The sequence below is a fragment of the Microcaecilia unicolor genome, chromosome 1, assembly GCF_901765095.1.
Source record: "Microcaecilia unicolor chromosome 1, aMicUni1.1, whole genome shotgun sequence".
NCBI lineage: Eukaryota > Metazoa > Chordata > Amphibia > Gymnophiona > Siphonopidae > Microcaecilia > Microcaecilia unicolor.
The window spans coordinates 695,408,624-695,424,501 of NC_044031.1; the positions used below are offsets into that span (position 1 = coordinate 695,408,624).

The window sequence follows — 15,878 nt, forward strand, 5'->3', positions numbered from 1 at the left end:
TGCTAGTCAAAATGAAGGTACTTTATAGTTTTCTCCCGGAAAGCCATCATGCCCAGGAACCTTGCCTTTCGGAAGATGAGTAATAACTGTTGCTACCTCCTGGCTAGAAATGGGAGCATTAAGCCTACTGTTATCAGCATCAGTTACCTGTGGGAGGGCATCCTCCTTAACATATGCAGAAATAGCAGCATCTGAGCAATTCAATTCTGAAGAATATAAAGTTTTATAAAAATCAGCAAATTCTTACTATTTCCTAGTGAGAGAATTTACCGTCCCCCTGTCTTCCCACTATTTTCTTTACCAAACTGGAATTCTGTTGCTCTCTTAGTTGCCAGGCCAAGAGTTTGCCAACTTTGTTGTCCCCTTCCAAATAATCTCTTTTTGTACGGCATAACAAATATTGAATTTTAGCAACATCCTGAGCATCAAGTTGTCTCTTCAGGATTAACATTTGAGCATACTCATCAGGGGATGGGTCTGCTTCATGAAGGCGCTGAGCCTGTGTACACTTTTCTAGCAAGGTCTGATGGGTTTTATCGGCCGTGCGTTTGTGTTGCATGGCTAGTTTAATAAGCACCCCCCGCATAAAGAAACTTGCCAGCATCCCAGACCATAGCCAAACTAACATCCTCTGTTTTATTTGTGACCAGATATTCTGTCCAGTGCTTTTGGAGAACTTGCTGCACCACAGAGAATTGCTAGAGATCTATATTTGCTCTCCAAGCTCCAAACATCCTATTAGGATTTGCTATTTATAATACCCTTGTGACTATTGCATGATCCCTATTAGGAGCATATATATTAACTATTGTACACTCCCATGTATCCACTGTATCAGTCACTCATGCCATGTGTCCCAAAGCATCCCTTCCCTGGGCATATTGTACAAAAGGGGCATTCTTTCTGATAAGAATAGCTACTCCTCTCTTCTTTGACTCAGCAGTAGAGGCCTGGAGAACTATCCAGTCTTTCGCCAGAAGATGAAAGAAATCCACCTGAGTTAATTTAGTTTCTTGCCACAATGCCAGGTCAACCAGAACGGATCCCAGAGGGGCATAATCGAATGTGAACGCCTATCTCCATGGGCGACTATCTCCGAGGACGGGTACGCGAAGGGGCAGGACAGACCGTATTTTCGAAAAAGATGGGCGTCCATCTTTTGTTTTGATAATACGGTTGGTGCCGGGCAAATGCATCGGATTTGGGTGGATTTGAGCTGGGCAGTATCGGTTTTCAGCGATAATGGAAACCAAAGGCGCCAGCTCAAAAATGAACAACTCCAAGGCATTTGGTCGTGGAAGGGGCCAGGATTCGTAGTGCACTGATCCCCCTCACATGCCAGGACACCAACCGGGCACCCTAGGGTGCACTTGTAAAAGTTTAAAAAAAATTAAAATACCTCCCGTCCATAGCTCCCTTACCTTGGGTGCTGAGCCCCCCCAAACCCACTCCCTACTCCCCACAACTCTACACCATTATCATTAAGCCGTTAGGGGAGCCCGTGTGAGCCGTTGCAGCAGAAGGCAAAAATGGCAAGTTCATCTTTGCAAATGCCACCTATATTGCTTCTGGTGACCACCTCCTTCCCTGCCTCCGTACTTCCTCTCAGTTACCTTTATCCCCGTCCCTCCTCTATCTATGCTACTCCCATTTTCTTATCCCTGACCTAACTTGCTTATGTCCTACTAGCCCTTTCCTACTCCTCATCACCCTCCCCCAAGACCCCCTGTTGCTGCCGAGCTGGGCCGTCACCCATTTGTGCTTGTGACCTCCTAAACGGCTGGGTCACTGTCCTGAATTTTCATTCTGTGAATGAAATTGCCACTGCGGTTCTTCTACAGCATTAACATTTAGGTTTCTGATAATTCAATGATATTATAGTGCATTGTGCTTTTTAACCACGCAAACATTTACCGTGGGATTCACTAACTTCAGTACCATAGATTGGTGATTTCTAGGATAGATTTATTTATGCATTCCTGCAGCCAGGAATAATACATATTGCAAGCCACAGAAAACACAAAGGGCCCTGTTTACTAAGCTGCGCTGTAGCACACTAGCATATTTAGCATGCGCTAATGCTAGAGACACCCATATATTCCTATGGGTGTCTTTAGCATTAACACATGCTAATTTTTAGCATGTGCTAAAAACACTAGTGCACCTTAGTAAATAGGGCCTAAAGACAGCAGACCTCAAGTCAGGCCCGCAGTGACAAAAAATAAAATGAAAACCCTTACCCCAATCTCTTAAATAATAACAGTACCCCCCCACACACATACACACCCCAATCCTTTTCATCCAACCACCCCCTCAAAACCACCCCACCAACCCCAAACAACTGTCAAATAACAGCCCTTTTGGCTCTCCTGCCCCCAACCCCCACCAAACTCTACATGGAATCATGGAATCTCCCTAAGTTAGCCTCGGATCCCCTAGTGGTGGTCTTGTGGTATTATCAATACGGATTCAGGCAGCTAAATAAATGCACATTTTTAGGTGTTGTAACTCTGCACAAATAAGTTTGCAAGGTTTAACACAAGCTGCACTATTCATTGTGCATAACAATGAACTGCTTTGCATTTATCTGTATGCTTTGTAACTTATTATTTAACATATGTTGCAGTAAAAAAAATCCCATGTTAAACCGCTATTGGCAAATAATGCACATCACTTCCAATTAATATGCGGTATTGCCTTAATGCAGTTTAGTAAATAGAAGCTTGAATTTGGCAGCCTGCCTACAACCAAGCAGATAGTTTCTGCTACCAAATCTTTCTGATTTTGATGATCTGATACATGGTTTGATATTGTAATCTTCTGTGTACAGTCTGTCTGTTGTAAATGCATAATATAAGTATTTAAATTAAATTAGCAATGTATAAGAATAGCAAATCACAGTTTAAAAATAGCTCTCGCTCATATCACCAGAACTACATATCAATCCAAAAGCAAAATTTCCAGTAAGTTGCTCGGGGTCAATTTAGCTGTGTTAGGTGAATTTTTGAATTTTCAACCACAACTTTCTGGCTACCTAACATAGCCCCAGCTATAAAACATTTAGGTGCTCATGTTCAAAGCACAGACTTACAAAGTTCCATAGTAACTTATATAACTCTATGTGCTTTGAAAATAAGCCTTTTAATCAACTATGGACAGCTACAAAGGATCCACAAAACGAATTCCTTAATTTAGGCAGTTAGGTAGGTCAGACCTCTTGAGGAGAAAAAAAGGCTCTAATCCTCCAACTCTTCACACCTTGATCCAGAAAATAACCCCAAAGACCTGGTGATGGACATTTTCCATTCTCGAGCCTGGCACCACAATGCAGGCATACTCTCACCAGTCCTCCTAAACAGACCCAATGAGCACTCCCTGTTTATGCAACTTATGCATTTAAGTGGCAAGATTTAGCTGCTAAGTGCACAATTCTAAAAGGATGTCTGCATTTAGGTACCTAGAGTGTGCTGATTTGGAGCCCATACTATACATGAATGTAGATGCCTACTCTCCTTTACAGAATACTAGAATAATCAGGTATAGATGTGCATATGTGATTAGGTGTGAGCACTTACCAAATAAGCGAATCACATCTGGCTGATGTTTTAGTCCAATCTGTATACTGCAGTTTATTGTTCCCCGGTGGGCCACAATAGACCTTATGAAATTTTCTGTTGGGAAGTGTCTGCTAGCAGTGTTAGCTAGTGTTGAATTCAGTGAGATTAAACGTAAAGAACACAAATTGTGTGGGTAGGATCTTCTGGTTGCCTGAGGACCTTTCCTCCATTTCTTGTTTTTCTTCTGACATTCAGATAGAAAAGGTAAAATCTTTAGAGATTTTTTTGGACTCTGCCTTAATATTGGAATCTCAAGTCAATTGAGTAGTGCGTGCAGCACTGTTGAAAATGGTGAGACAGGTGCATTCTTTTTTTGAAACCTCAGGATTTTCATATACCGAGCCAAGCAACAGTTTTCACTTGACTGGACTATTTTAATGTTATGTTGGTCTTCCCAAATATGTGTTATAGAACTTACATGTCTAGAATGTGGCAGCATATATGATTACTTTTCAGAAACTCTGGTATTATGTTATACCTTTCCTTTATGCTCTACATTTGTAACCAGTTGAGACTTGGATTTATTTTAAGATGTAGTGTTTGTGTTTTGGCTGCTTCATAGTATAGGGCCTCAGTATTTGAGAGCTCTCTTCCAATCCTATCAGCCCGGGTATGATCTGAGATCTAGTGATCGCTTACAGCTTATTGCTTTTTTTTTCCATGTTATGAAAGGGTTTTGGAATAAACTTCCTGAAGAGCTTAAGGTGGTTAGGGATTATGCAGGTTTTTTTGAAATAAGACACAATTACTCAATATTATTCATCTAATTTTGTGGGAGGTGGGAAGAGAAGGAAACATTATTATATATTGTGATTATACTAGTATTATTTGTACTCCACACTATATGGATTTTGGCCAAAAGTTGCAGATTATAAAATACTATATTACATAAAATTGTCACTGTACCCAAAGTCTCACCCATATGCAGGAGTGCAACTGGCTCAGTAGATATGGCAAAGGGGAATCTGCTGAGTCTGGCCTATCCACACTGCTGTGTCAGATTCTAAAGCTCTACCTCGCCTGTTAGTTATACATTTGCATGGGAAAGGCATTATGTCCATACACATTCTTTCAGTGTGTGGCATTTGGAACCGCATACATGCATTGTCCGGTTGCATCTGCACTGTTCTGTGGCTATTGCAGCTGGCCCGAAAATGTTGAATTGCATTTCTTTCTACTCCTGCTTAGTATGAAGACCTGAGGCAGTCATCCATGTGTAGTCTTAGCAGGGCACTGGCCTAGGACCCAGGGCTTCACGGCGCTTATTGGTAGGCAGGAGTGGTACATGAACCATGAGGGAATTTTCCACCAAAGTACACACTGAGGCTATAGGGTACTGACAAACACAATGACATTGGTACAGCCTTTGAGGCTACAGAGCAGGGTCAAGTCCTGCTGTAGCGGCTGGATAACAGATACATGTTGACCAAGTCAGCACACATTTTAACCAACTCAGCTGCCTCAAGTCAGGGGGAGGGAGACTTTTCCCTCAAGATAACAGTTTGGTAGGCTAAGTGGCTTGTTAAACATTGAATGATTCAGTACCTTAACTGATTCAGGAACTTTAGTGCAGTGCATTTTTTTTCTTTAAAATGCTTGACTTCCATATAACGAAGAATAATTTATCATCATTTTATCATTATCTGCATTGGTAGGGGAAGGATAGGAAATGAAATCTATGAGGCTGGTACACAAAGGGCCAGGCTACTCTTTTCCACTCAAGGATGTCCGCAAACACAGGAGCAGTGGATAGTCACACATGCTTAATCCACCCATTAGGGGCAATATCCTCTTATGTAGAGGGATTAGGGGCAAAGTCCTCTTATGTAGACGGATAGATAGGAGAGCCGCCTATCATAAGTGATGAATATCTGGGGTTTTTGTTCTGAAGTGTACGCATAAGTGTCAGAGTTGTTTCATTACTCCGCAGCTAGGAGTAAGTTTGGTGGAATGACCGAGACAAGCAAGGTGTCATTGCCTCGGTCTGTAGTGGTGGGTCAGACTAAAGCAAGGTCCAATGTGAAGTGGTTGCTGTCCAATAATAACAGTGGCATGGATGATGTCTAAGGCTAAGGGCAGTTCCCCCTCTTGTATGATGGGGGGCAGTGCCAGAGTAACAAATGCCTACTTCAGACTTGGATGGAATGAGGAGGCTGAAGGCTTCAAGAAAGAGAGTCAACGGTTGCAATCCCCCGAGCAAAGCTGGGATGTTAGCACCTAGGCATGTCAGCAGTACATGCCCCGGGCAGAGCAGAAAATATACATCGTGACTAAGTCAAAATAGAGGGAGCTGTATGACTCAAAAAGCTAGGCCACTTTGCCCCAGAATGCTCTAGATAGATAATCAAGTAATATATATGAATTGCTTATTAATGTAAGATGTATACAGGACTGAAATTGTTCAAATTTGTGATTGTATTTACATATGTAAATTGCAGAATGGCCATAGTAAATTCTGCTCTCTCTCGGATATCTTGTCAAGTGTTGAAATTTGTTGTGTATGGTTTAAACATGAATGGAGAGTACTAAGTGCCGCCTGCCCAGTTTGTGTTCTCTACAAATTTTGTTCTCTACAAAAGAATTGTGAACTCCTTTGATTACTGTATGCTACAAACGGATTCAACCTGGGTAACTGACCTTGGAATTCATCCTGAAGATTTTGATTGGACTGCCTTCTGGTCTAAAACCCTGCGTCCAACTAAGTCAGTGGCTATATCACAATCCTCATCAACTGGGGCATTCGGCACTGCTCAACCGTCCCCTCTCCTTTGCCACCAAGAAGAATAGACATGACCAGCTATTTCTTTCACAATTTGGAATTTATTATGGCCGCAGCCAAGCACTTTACATTACATCTTATAAATCGCATTTACTTCTGTTTACATTTCATAAATTTCTATAGCATCACAACTCATAGGAAAACCCCTAGGTACACAGCTTGTCATTCGCTTCCTGTTTTATCGCGCTGCCGGTTGTGCCGTCAAAGCACACCCCCCCTGCTATAAGGTCTGTTACTTATAGCATATCAAAGTTTACTGTGCTTGTAGCCCCGCATTTTGAAAAATTTGTGTTTTAATCTCGCCAAGCCTGCACCCCCTCGTGCGCTGCTAACCCCTTTCCATATACCTAACGGTCCCTCGCTACCGGCGCCTACCCGCATGCAGCACAAGTATTTAAAACCCAGAGGAGGAAATTCAAACGCAGCCCACCTTAAACCCTCTGGATGTGCCTGCCCCAGCATCTCAAGCAGAAACCCAGTTCCACCGCCCCCGTTTGCCTGCACAGTGTGTAGGTAGGTGGGCCGTGGTATGACTCATACCAGCTCTTCCAATTATGCTAACGCTGGGAAAAGGAAGATAAACGGAGGCAAATTTGAAGCAGGAAATTCTCGTGCAGGCAAATGGACTCCTGAAAGCGAACAAGCAGGTTTTTTAAAGCATGCAAAAGGAGAATTCTAAACTTAGACAACCTGTAGTTCTGTGGAAGGAGAAAGGAGTTCAATTCAGGCCTTCTTAAGGTGGGTCAGCGTGTTAAAGTCTGAACTCTTTCAGCTCAATTTCTCAGCTCCTCTGGCTCGCTGCTGCCCTCCGGAAAGACCTTTTCTCACCTGCTGTCCCTCTTTTAAGCCTTCCTTCCCCCTTCCCCCCCCCCTTTCTCTCCCCTGTTTTCTTTAACCCTTTCCTTCCCGCTGGCCTGCAGCCCAGTTGTGTGCGGCCTCCCTATTTGGTTTGGCCTCCTCCTTTTTAACCATTGAGTTTACTGGATCCCTATGAGATTAGCCAGGATCTCTAAGCATGCATCACAAACTAAGAGCTGGTCCTGCTAGTCTGCTGATGGCACATTATCACATATGATTTTCGTCTGCAAAAATGTTCGCTTATATTGGAACTATATTTGATCTCGAATTATTAACATTTTACTTTTTTCTTCAGCACTGTCATCCTCTGCTCTTCCATTCCAGATATTACTCTACTGGTTTCCTCCTATAAGATTTTTTTAAAATACTTATGGCTATTGCTACACACTTAATAATTTGTAAATGGAAGGATAACTCATTTCTGAATTTTTCCGAATGGTAGATTTACAATTTGCACAATTAAGGAATTAAGAACATAAGAATAGCCAAACTGGGTCAGACCAGTGGTCCATCTAGCCCAGTATCCTGTTTTCCAAACAGTGGCCAAGCCAGGTCACAAGTACCTGTCAGAAACCTAAAATCATGGCAACACTCCATAATACAAATCCCAGGGCAAGCAGTTGCCTCCCATGTCTGTCTCAATAGTAGACTATGGATTTTTCCTCCAGGAATTTGTCCAAATCTTTTTTTTAAACCCAGGTACGCTAACTGCCATTACCACATCCTCCGGCAAAGAGTTCCAGAGCTTAACTATTCGTTGAGTGAAAAAATATTTCCTCCTTTTTGTTTTAAAAGTATTTCCATTTAAGTTCCTTGAGTGTCCCCTAGTCTTTGTACTTTTGGAACTGGTAAACAATCAATTTACTTCTACTCGTTCTACACCACTCAAGATTTTATAGACCTCAATCATATCTCCCTTCATCCGTCTCTTTTCCAAGCTGAAGAGCTTTATCCTCTTTAGTCATTCCTCATACAAGAGGAATTCCATTCTCTTTATAATTTTGGTTGCTCTTCTTTGAACCAGCTATATCTTTTTTGAGATACGGCGACCAGAACTGAATGCAATACTCAAGGTACAGACGCACTATGGAGCGATACAAAGGCATTATAGTATTTTCATTCTTGTTCACCATCCCTTTCCTAATAATTCCTAGCATCCTATTTTTTGGCCACCACCATACACTGAGCAGAAGATTTCAGCGTATTATCTACAATGACACCCAGATCTTTTTCTTGAGCGCTGACTCCCAAGGTGGACCCTAGCATCAGGTAACTATGATTCGGATTATTCTTTCCAATGTGCATCACCTTGCATTTGTCTGCCATTTGTATGCCCAGTCTTCCAATTTCTTAAGGTCTTCCTGCAATATTTCATAGTCCGCATGTGTTTTAATAACCTTGAATAGTTTTGTATCATCTGCATATGAAGCACTACTTGCTCACAAACAATTTTTGGTGTACTCATTAATGAACATCTGGGCATCTTTAGTCTCCTTTTCCTCCAATTATTTACAAAATTAGAATCTCACGTCTTAACCTTGTGATTTGTGTGCACTAGCTATGTTGCATAAGAAGAAGAATTTCTGACCTTTAATTTTACATCAAAGCCAAATTGCTATGTTAATGTTAATTTATTTTTTATTTTTTATCATTCTTAAAACTTTCAATAAAATATTGAAGAAAAAAAAAAAAAGAACTGCAATGGCAAGAAAAGAAAAGCAAAGCAGGGAAAGAACCTGTTTTCTGTCACAGAATAGTTGGCATACAGATAAGCTGTACAGCAAATTGATGTAGTGGTTTGTTAATGATATTCCCAGATTCTTTGCTGAATATGCAACACAGTAGTATTCATAGTTGAAAATACCCTTATCTCTGGGTTCAGGTTACTGGAGATCAAGAGTGATGTTAAAAAGGAAAGAGGAAACTGTTACAGTTGTCTTACATTTGTGTTTTCTTTGTTGCTCCTGAAGAAACTACATCTCCAGGTAGTATCCGAGTTCTTGTTACAACTGCAGCAATCCTCCCATCTCTCTCTCTCTCACACACACACAGATCTCAAAGCATTTTGAGCAGAGTTCAATGTGATAAAGTCCTCAGAATTTCATAAAGACAACTAAGTACAGTAAAGGAAAAACAAAAAGGAATGAAATAAAAATGTTTCTCATTTTATTTTTCCTGAAGGTCTAAATTCACCGTAAAAAATGTTTCATTCCTCTTCTACTCAGCTAGTGTCACGTCTGTGGCCGTGACCACCCTCATACTTACCCTGTTTCTGGGAGTCAGTGGCTGTGCTGGCTTCTGCTTGTCTCTGTGTCTGTCTCTGTCTTAGTTTCTCTCTGGCTCTGTGTGCTGATTGCCTTACTGGACCTCACCTGTGTGGGCTATGCCTCTTCCAAGATGGCTGCCGCCTCCGCTATGCCAGTATCCAAGATGGCTCCTGCTTGTCCTTCCTGTGGGCTCTCTTTCTCTGTGTGTCAAGCCTCTCTTTGGAGGCAAGGAACTTCCTGCTTCTGTCCTGCTGGTAGTGACTCATCAGTGAGAGCATTCATAAGGGAGTGCTGGGCTTGCAGTCAGTGCCTTTGCATGAAGTGTTATGCTCTTAGGCCAGGTCAGGTTAGTAGGTATCTGCTGCATTACTGCTTAGCCTCTCTCTGGGTTCCAGCCCAGCTTCTTTCTGTGTCTGTGTCTGTTGTCTTGCCGTGGGGGGGGGGGGTTTCCCTGTCTCTGTTCCTGGCTTACTCTGTGTTTGGGGTGTTGCCTCTGTTCCTGGCTTACTCTGTGTTTGGGGTGAAGCCTCTGCTCCTGGCTTACTCTGTGTTTGGGGTGTTGCCTCTGTTCCTGGCTTACTCTGTGTTTGGGGTGTTGCCTCTGTTCCTGGCTTACTCTGTGTTTGGGGTGAAGCCTCTGTTCCTGGCTTACTCTGTGTTTGAGGTGAAGCCTCTGTCCATGTTTGTTCTCTGTCTGCATGTGAAGCCTCAGCCTTTGTGGGTTCCCACTTGGTGTGTGGAGCGGCTGTGGCTTCAGACCCTTGGCTTGATATTCCTGGTTTACTCTGTTTGCTCTGCTGGCGGCCCAAGACCCTTGGCCTGTCTTCCTGGTTTACTCTGTTCGCTTTGTTGCCTATCTTGAACCCTGCTTGTATTTCCTGAGTGTATATCCTGAATCCTGCCTTGCCTAGTCTGTGTGCTTACCCTGCTTGTATTTCCTGTGTGTATATCCTGAATCCTGTCTCTCTGTCTAGCTAGTGTTTATTGCCAGGGCGTGGTCCCTGTTTCCTGCTGCTTTATAGCTAGTGGGTTTACCCGCTGGGTTTTCCCTGATCCTCAGTCTGCCTTGCTGGCATGTTGCCCTAGTCTTTGTTCCTATGTCTTGTCTCCTTGGTCTGCCTTCTGGTTCTTGCTAGTGGCTGTGCAGCAGCACTCTGTCTGAGTTTAGTTCCTAGTCCAGTTTCCTCGATCCTCGGTGGGTCCTCTGGATCTCCAGTCCGGCCTTGGCCAGCAAGTCCTGTCGGCCGGCCGCACGCTGGAGCTCAACTCCAGCGGAAAGGTGGCTAAGCACAGGTGAAGCGGTTCCTGTTCTGCTGGTTCCAGTGGCCTACTTCCAGTCCCGAGTTCCAGTCCAGTTCCAAGATGATCTTGCCTGCCTCTGCTGCTCCTCGGCAGGGGCCCATGGGCTCACGATCTCCAGTGCTGCCTCGAGGACCTGACAGCATTCCAAGGCCTCGAGAACGTGACAGCTAGTAGAGAAAGCAGAGATTGCTCTGAAAACGTGTGTGTGTGTGTTTTAAATTGGATCTGGACTTCTAAGTATGTGCGTGTGTGTATTATTACTCTTCAATAAACTACTTTGACTTTAAACATTTTGTTTAACCTCTAGTGGATGGCCTTCTGCTTAAGTGCAGTTTAAATATTTTGATTTTGCCTGAAATTGGATCTAAGAATCTTTCTGAATGCACCAAAGTATTCTAAAGAAGATTTTTAAAGTCATTTACACAACTAAATACTTATGAATACATGCAAATTGGGTAACTGAAAAACTGGTTCTCTTAATGTGGCTAAGAGTATATGTGAAATTCTTCAGTGCAAAGGCAGCAGAGGGCATTGAAAGGATCAGGACCAGCAAAAACAATGTCAGCCATAAAGGGGGAGATTTTATATATGGTGCCTAAAAAATCGGCACTGAAATCAGTGCTGACTAAGCGTTTTCTATAATCGGTGCCTAGATTTAGGTGCCAATTATAGAATATGCTTAGTTGATATTTCAGTGCCTAAATCTATGTGCATCCATTTACACTATTGAAAATGTGGCATAAATCCCAGCATGTAGATTTAGGTACACTGGGCCATGTTCTATAACTAGGTGTATAAATTTTGGAATGCCCACGAAATGCCCATTTTCTCCGCCCATAACCATGCCCCTTTTTGCCTGCATGTGCTAGAAGTTTGGCGCACATCGTTACAGAATATGATTAGTGACTTGTGTGTGTAAATTCTAATCAGTGTCAATTAGTGCTCAGTACTGCTTGTTAAGTGCTGTTGTGAGCACCCATTAGCTTGTTAAGTAACTCGCATTATTATAGAATCCATGCTGATTTTGGCATGGATCTTTAGGTGCGCTATATTGTGCTATTTAGAATCTGGGGAAATTGGGATGATGGAAGTGGTTTTATTGAAGCAACTAAGAAGACCTGACATGGATATTTGGATATTACAAAGGAAGCAAAATGTTACTCTGCAAAGCACTGTGAGGCCGTTATACTAAGCCGTGCTAAAAAGTGGCTGGTGCTGCTGTTAGCGTGTGGATTTCCTTCTCACTGAGGCCAAATTTAGCACAACTGTAAAGCATTTCCATTTTGTTCTGTAATAGCCACGCGCTAATTTCTCAATTTGCGCCTGAGCCCTTACTACTACACACTAGTTCCTACCATGACTTAGTAAAAGGGCCCCTGTGTATGCTAAAGAATGGTATTTAGTTGCTTTTTTGTTGATATTTGTCAGTAATCTGTATTCACTGATTTTCTGTTCACTTTACATCCACATTTTGAAAAGATTAAATTTTTCATACTGTTATTATTTGAGACCATAGTGTTTTGCTTTCTTTTGACACATTGTATAAAGATTTTATTAATTTTTTTATTTAGTAATGGCATTGTCTCTTGATTTGCAGTTTGATTTGATTATATGTTGTATATGTACATTTCTTTTTAAAGTTTCATAGAAATATTATTTTACAAACAGTCCCCTCGATATTCAAAAACATTTATCTGGCCAGGAATGTTACCTGGCTAATTAAAAGGCACTTAACTGACTTTCCGACGATATTCAGCAGGGGATACCTGGCTATCCTCTGCTGAATATCACTGGTTAGTGGCTAGGAGAAAGCCAGCTATATTGCGTGATATAGCCAATTATCCCCAAATATTTAGGCCATAACTGGCTATTGTAAGTGGCCCCATCAAACAGCTTAAATAGCTGGAATGTCTTTGGCCGTTTTAAACTTAACCGGCTATCTTTGAATATCAATATCTGGTTAAGTTTAAACTGGCCAAAAATAAATCAGATAATTCCAGTCACTGGAAGCGGTGAGTATCCAGGCTGAACATTGACCATGGGAGTTAGCTGGGCTCTCTCCTGTTGTCTGAATATCGGCCCCAGTATGTTTCGTGTATTCATTTTGATATTTATGTACTATTTTTATATGTATCATTTTCATGCAGACTCCTAATGCAGGCAAGTTGGCTGAAGCACGGCATGTGTTGGGTCTCTTAGTTGCTTCAATAAAGTCGCTTCCTTCATCCCACTTTTTGACTGACATCATTGTTTTTACTGGTCCTTGACATTCTTCAGTGTCTGTGCTTTTAGTGTTATGTACATGTTATTTTCCTGGTGACATATTTAGGTCAGTGGAAGAAAACACTAATAGGAGCTTATTTATTAAACTGCATTAGTTGTGAACAAGGCAATTAGCACAGCGCCCCACATTAACTCTTAGTGTGCATTAACAGATAACTCAGGAGCTCTTTTACTAAGGTGCATAGGCACCTACACATGTCAAATTGGAACTACCACCGGCTAGCGCATGCCCCAGGCAGTAATTCCATTTTTGATGCGTGTCCAAAACACATGGTAGAAATTCTCTCTCCTCCCCCTAAACAGTTAATAGAGGTTTTGCAGTTACTGGCTGTTAATTATGGCTGTTACCACACTGTAACTACAAAACCTTACTGTAATTTGGTAAATAGGCTCCATAGGTTGCATTTTGAACTCCGTACACATTATTTTCAATGCTAAAAATACCCATACAAAAAGAAGGAACAAAGGTCCTTAGGTAGTTTGCAAGTGGAAAGTATGAACACATATACCTCTTTGAAAATTGGTGCCTATGAACAGTCTGAAAATTACCTCTTCATTTGTTCTTTGTCTTTATAGTTAACTTGGAATATACCTGGAAGTGTTTGAACGTGTGTAAATGAGGGACATTTTGCTTAAGGAATTTGAGGAGGGACATCACTCTTTACAGGTTACTGCTATGATAAGAGCTGTATTCTTAAAGTTAGAAAAGAAAAGAAACAAATAGCAAGCTGCTGTTATGGGAAAATGTGTGATATATTGTGACATATGTTCTGTATGGACAGTCTTCTGAGTAGAATGGTGTTACTTGATGATGTATTGTGATATTACCAAGTGATTGCTCAACACCAAATTGTCAATTTATCCATATTCTTCTCTGTGTGGAATAAAACAGTTCATAGCAGATGTGAAAGAGCTAAGACTGAGAATAATACGGTACGAAAAGATTATGCTGAATGCAGGAAGAAGCAAGGCAATCACTCTTCTGTTCTTTCAATGGGACATGCTATCTGGAGCTATTTCCTCTTAGTAAATCTCTGGCATTGAAAATTCCAGATACTCAGCAGCCATTGGATGAAGTAAGATGTTGGTGACAGCACTTTACTTACTCCATTTCACATTACTTAATATCGCAAATACAAACAGCTAGGCAGGTTACAGGATAAATTAATTGGGCAAGAAATAATGAAACAAAGATGTGGGGAGTGGGGAGGAGAGGAGGCCTAGGTTACAATAGCAAATCAAATAAGGGATTATAAGCAGAAGTAGCGCTATACATGTAACAAACCTTGCTGAAAATACCTAATGGACTAGATTCAGTAAATCGTGCTGAAAAATCGATGCAGAAAAAATTATGCGTCAAACACTTTCTATAAAGGGTATCCGCACTTTATAGAATAGCGCCTAATCGACGCCTATTTTAAGGCACCTGCATTTTATGCCTGCTGAAACCAGGTGTAAATGCCAGCGCCTCAATTAGGTGTGGATAGGGCATATTTTATAAAAATGTGCGTAACTCATTCTTGAAATTATGTACTATAGGACGTACGCACACATCGTTACAGAATACGATGTTCATGAAACTCCCAATTAAGGCCAATTAAACCAAATATTGTAAGCAGCCAATTATTGGTGCTGATTGTATCATTAATCAATTAAGTTGTGCGCGCAAATTGGCTATGCACACTGATTTGCATGCATAACTTTAGTTGCCGTATATAGAATCGGGGGGAATATGCACTGATTGTATCGCCACATCACTTCATAAATTAGGCCAGCACTTTTGCAGGCCTGACTTCAGAGTTTAACTAATCTGGAGAGCAACTGAATTTGTCTGCATTTTATTAAATTACAGGTGTACACACATAGGCAGCAGTTTTGTAACTGGGCACCCAGTGTTCTTTAAACTACACATGTGTGAGTCCCACCCATGCTTCACTCAGATTATGCCTATGTGTATGCCCACCTTCAAATTATGCACCATTGCATTTAGGTGCCATTTTTATAGAACAGCATGTTGCTTGGAGTATTGGCATTAACATGCTTATTTGCACACATGCACACATACATGCTAGTGTTCTGATCATCAAACTGGGCAGGCGGCACCTGGCACTCTACTTTCATGTCAAACCATACACAACATACATCCAGACTTGACAAGTTATCTGAAAAGAGTGGAATTTATTATGGCCGCAGCATTCTACAATTTATACATGTAAATGTATTCACAGTAGCAAACAATTCATTCCTGTATACATCTTATAATAATAAGCAATCAGAGATACGACTCACTTTCTGTCTAGTGCATTTGGGTCAAGGTGGCCTAGTCTTTTGAGTCACACTGATCCCTGTATTTCTGCCTTAGTCATACTGTGTATTTTTTGCTGTGCCTGGGGCATGTACTGCCGAAGACATCCCAGCTTTCTCAGGGGACTGCCATAAAAGCATCTTCCCCTTCACAACTGTTGACGCTCTTTCTTGAAACCTTCAGCCTCCCCATTCCATCTAAGTCTGAGGTAGGCACCGCTGATCATCTGTTACTCTGGCACAGGCCCCCATCTGTACAAGAGGGGAACTGCCCTTAGCCTTAAACATCATCCATGCCATTGCTAGCATGGGACAACAACCACTTGGCATTTTTGACCTTGCTTTGGTGTGAGACATATTGCTGTGTACTCTATCCGGCTAGGACCCACCGCCACAGATTGAGACAGCGAAACTTTGCTTGTCTCAGTCCCTCACTTTAACTTACTCCTAGCTGCGGCCACTTCCAGC

The 15,878-nt window shown here is 41.8% G+C and overlaps 1 protein-coding gene across 1 annotated transcript in view; it reads left to right on the forward strand.

The window, feature by feature from the left end:
* Positions 1-15,878, forward strand: part of OTUD7A (OTU deubiquitinase 7A) — a 468,456-nt gene that overhangs the window by 68,543 nt on the left and 384,035 nt on the right. The window lies entirely within an intron of this gene.